Below are 4,679 nucleotides of genomic sequence, written 5' to 3'. Positions count from 1 at the left end.
CCCCGGCTAAGCGTTTTACCGCGGGCCGCTGAGCTTCCAGAGCACCTCCAGCCGGTTCCCCGAGTGCTTTCCACCTCACTTTCTAAGCCGAACGAGGCTCCCAGCACCCCGGCTAAGCGTTCTCCGCGTCCCGCTGATCTTCCCGGAGCTTGTAACGGGGAAATACCTCCCTCTAGCGGACACGGCGGGTAAATACGCCACCTCTCGCACTTAGCGCACACACCCGTTGCTGCGCGTCCGGTGGCACTTTGAGCGGCCAAACGGCGGGAGTAACTGTCACTCTCTTAAGGTAGGCCCACTTGAGATTTTTTTAACCGTCCGCGGAGGCGACCGGGACCACCGGGACAGCCGGGAGGCCGTGCGCGCGGGCCAAGTGGCCGAAAATAGCTCCAGGCCGACCGGATCGGCTAGTTGTAAGCACCGCGGATGAGATCGCGGAGCATTATTCGACTTCCAGCGGCCGGTGCGCTCGCGCACTCCACCCGGCACGCCGCCCGGAACCTCCGGGAGGCCGTGCGCGCGCGCCAAGTGGCCCAAAATAGCTCCAGCCCAGCGGATCGGCTGTTTACAAGCACCGCGGATGAGATCGCGGAGCATTATTCGACTTCCAGCGGCCCGTGCGCTTACGCACGCCGCCCGGAACCTCCGGGAGGCCGTGCGCATGCGCAAGTGGCCGAAAATAGCTCCTAGCCGACCGGATCTGCACTTTACAAGCACCGCGGATGAGATCGCGGAGCTTTATCCGACTTCCAGCGGCCGGTGCGCTCGCGCACTCCACCCGGCACCTCCGGGAGGCCGTGCGCATGCGCCAAGTGGCCGAAAAATAGCTCCAGGCCGACCGGATCTGCACTTTACAAGCTCCGCGGATGAGATCGCGGAACTTCATCCGACTTCCAGCGGCCGGTGCGCTCGCGCACTCCACCCGGCACCTCCGGGAGGCCGTGCGCGCGCGCCAAGTGGCCCAAAATAGCTCCAGCCCAGCGGATCTGCACTCCGCGGATGAGATCGCGGAGCTTTTTTCGACTTCCAGCGGCCGGCGCGCACGACGAGCGGACCCGGTGACGTCCAGCTCCACCCGGTACCTCGCACGGCCCGCTTCTCCCCCCCGCGCGGACTTCCGAGCGCTCGGGGAGACGTTCGGAAGCCGCCGGTGCCGTTGGAGCGGGGAAATACCTCCCTCCAGCGGACACGGCGAGTAAATACACCTTCGGCCAAACGGCGGGGAGTAACTATGACTCTCTTAAGGTAGAGGCACTCGACATCTTTTTCACGGTTCGTGGAGGACCCGGCCGGTTCTCGGGGGTGCTTTTTCTCCTAACTCTTGACCCCCGAGGAGGCTTCCAGAGCCCCGGCTAAGCGTTTTACGCGGCCCGCTGAGCTTCCACCGCACCTCCAGCCGGTTCCACGGGTGCTTTCCTGCTCACTGTTTAAGCCGAACGAGGCTTCCAGAGCCCCGGCTAAGCGTTTTACGCGGCCCGCCGAGCCTCCACAGCACTTCCAGGCGGTTCTCCGGGTGCTTCACTCCTCACTCTTTAAGCCGAACGAGGCTTCCAGAGACCCGGCTAAGCGTTTTACGCGGCCCGCCGAGCTTCCACAGCACCTCCAGCCGGTTTCTCATGGGGCTTTCCTCCTAACTCTTGAAGCCCGAGGAGGCTTCCAGAGCCTCGGCTAAGCGTTTTACGCGGCCCGCCGAGCTTCCACAGCACCTCCAGCCGGTTCTCATGATGCATTCCTCCTCACTCTTGACGCCCGAGGAGGCTTCCAGAGCCCCGGCTAAGCGTTTTACCGCGGCCCGCTGGACTTCCAGAGCACCTCCAGCCGGTTCCCCGGGTGCTCCCATCCTCACTGTTTAAGCCGAACGAGGCTTCCAGAGCCCCGGCTAAGCGTTTTACGCGGCCCGCTGAACTTCCCCAGCACCCCCAGCCGGTTCCCCGAGTGCTTTCCTCCTCACTCTTGACGCCCGAGGAGACTTCCAGCACCCCGGCTAAGCGTTTTACGCGGCCCGCTGAGCTTCCGGAGCACCTCCAGCCGGTTCTCATGGGGCTTTCCTCCTAACTCTTGACCCCCGAGGAGGCTTCCAGAGCCCCGGCTAAGCGTTTTACGCGGCCCGCCGAGCTTCCAAAGCACCTCCAGCCGGTTCTCATGATGCATTCCTCCTCACTCTTTAAGCCGAACGAGGCTTCCAGAGCCCCGGCTAAGCGTTTTACGCGGCCCGCTGAACTTCCCCAGCACCCCCAGCCGGTTCCCCGAGTGCTTTCCTCCTCACTCTTGACGCCCGAGGAGACTTCCAGCACCCCGGCTAAGCGTTTTACGCGGCCCGCTGAGCTTCCGGAGCACCTCCAGCCGGTTCTCATGGGGCTTTCCTCCTAACTCTTGACCCCCGAGGAGGGCTTCCAGAGCCCCGGCTAAGCGTTTTACGCGGCCCGCCGAGCTTCCAAAGCACCTCCAGCCGGTTCTCATGATGCATTCCTCCTCACTCTTTAAGCCGAACGAGGCTTCCAGAGCCCGGCTAAGCGTTTTACGCGGCCCGCTGAACTTCCCCAGCACCCCCAGCCGGTTCCCCGAGTGCTTTCCTCCTCACTTTATAAGCCGAACGAGGCTTCCAGCGCCCCGGCTAAGCGTTCTCCGCGTCCCGGTGATCTTCCCGGAGGTCGTAACGGGGAAATACCTCCCTCCAGCGGACACGGAGAGAAATTACACCGCCTCTCGCACAGAGGCGGGTAAACGGCGGGAGTAACTATGACTCTCTTAAGGTAGCCTGACTTGACATCTCTTTAACGGTTCGTGGATAAATACATGATATATACTACATATGATCGCATTTAAAGCCAAATAATACAAAATGAGCATTCGGTTATAAACACTGTATTCATCATGTTTATAGGCGATGTTAATATTTATATGTTTAATGTTTATAGGTGATGTTAATATTTATATATTTAATGTTTATAGGGGATGTTAATATTTATATATTTATTTTGTACATCATGTTATAGTTATACGACACTCGCTATTGGATCATGATGTGATCGTATCGGCGGGAGTCGGCCCGGGCTCCGGGTGAAGAGGCCGAATTCTCGCCACTCGCGGCCGACCGGGGAACCAGCAGAGGCGGACGCATCGCGGCGCGAGAGCCCTTGGCACTTAGAAAAAATTTGGCAAAAGTTGCTCCGTGCTCCAGGTGAAGAGGCCGAATTCTCGCCACTCGCGGCCGACCGGGGAACCAGCAGAGGCGGACGCATCGCGGCGCGAGAGCCCTTGGCACTTAGAAAAAAATTGGCAAAAGTCGCTCCGGGTGAAGAGGCCGAATTCTCGCCACTCGCGGCCGACCGGGGAACCAGCAGAGGCGGACGCATCGCGGCGCAAGAGCCCTTGGCACTTAGAAAAAAATTGGCAAAAGTCGCTCCGCGCTCCAGGTGAAGAGGCCGAATTCTCGCCACTCGTGGCCGACCAGGGAACCAGCAGAGGCGGACGCATCGCGGCGCGAGAGCCCTTGGCACTTAGAAAAATTTTCGCAAAAGTCGCTCCGCGCTCCAGGTGAAGAGGCCGAATTCTCGCCACTCGCGGCCGACCGGGGAACCAGCGAAGGCGGGTAAGCTTTCAAGAGAGCCCCGCCGGCTGGTCCGCGGGCCGAACGTGGTCCCGTAACGTACCCACAGCGGACGCCGTCCCACGCCCGGTAAGAACCACCGAGAGGCGGATACGCTCTCCGACGAGCCCCGCCGGCCGGTCCGCGGCGGGAAATGCGCCCTCTGGCGGACACGCCGTTGTAAATGAATGGGCTTTGGCACTTAGTGCATTTTCGCAAAAGTCGCTCCGCGCTCCGGGCGAAGAGGCCGAATTCTCGCTACTCGTGGCCGACCAGGGAACCAGCGAAGGCGGGTAAACTCTCAAGAGAGCCCCGCCGGCTGGTCCGCGGGCCAATAATGGTCCCGTCACCTACCGACAGCGGACGCCGACCCACGCCCGGCAAGGACCACCGAGAGGCGGATAACGGCGCACACCGCGAACGGCGGGTGGCGGTCGCTGGGTGGCGGGTCGGGGGGTGGCGGTCGGGGGGTGGCGGTCGGGGATGGTGCTTGGGGATGGTGCTTGGGGACCGGTGGCGCCGGAGGCGCACACCGCGAACGGCTGGTGGCGGTCGGCTGGTGGCGGTCGGCTGGTGGCGGTCGGCTGGTGGCGGTCGCCTTGTGGCGGTCGGGGGGTGGCGGTCGGGGGGTGGCGGTCGGGGATGGTGCTTGGGGATGGTGCTTGGGACCGGTGGCGCCGGAGGCGCACACCGCGAACGGCTGGTGGCGGTCGGCTGGTGGCGGTCGGCTGGTGGCAGTCGGCTGGTGGCGGTCGGGGGGTGGCGGTCGGGGGGTGGCGCTTGGGGATGGTGGCGGTCGCCTTGTGGCGGTCGGGGGGTGGCGGTCGGGGGGTGGCGCTTGGGGATGGTGGCGGTCGCCTTGTGGCGGTCGCCTTGTGGCGGTCGGGGGGTGGCGGTCGGGGGGTGGCGCTTGGGGATGGTGGCGGTCGCCTTGTGGCGGTCGCCTTGTGGCGGTCGCCTTGTGGCGGTCGCCTTGTGGCGGTCGGGGGGTGGCGGTCGGGGGGTGGCGCTTGGGGATGGTGGCGGTCGCCTTGTGGCGGTCGCCTTGTGGCGGTCGCCTTGTGGCGGTCGGGGGGTGGCGGTCGGGGGG

The sequence above is a fragment of the Syngnathus floridae genome, unplaced genomic scaffold (assembly GCF_059516105.1).
Source record: "Syngnathus floridae isolate MCC-2025c unplaced genomic scaffold, RoL_Sflo_1.0 HiC_scaffold_162, whole genome shotgun sequence".
NCBI classification, from domain to species: domain Eukaryota; kingdom Metazoa; phylum Chordata; class Actinopteri; order Syngnathiformes; family Syngnathidae; genus Syngnathus; species Syngnathus floridae.
Note: the sequence above shows the minus strand (reverse complement) of the source record.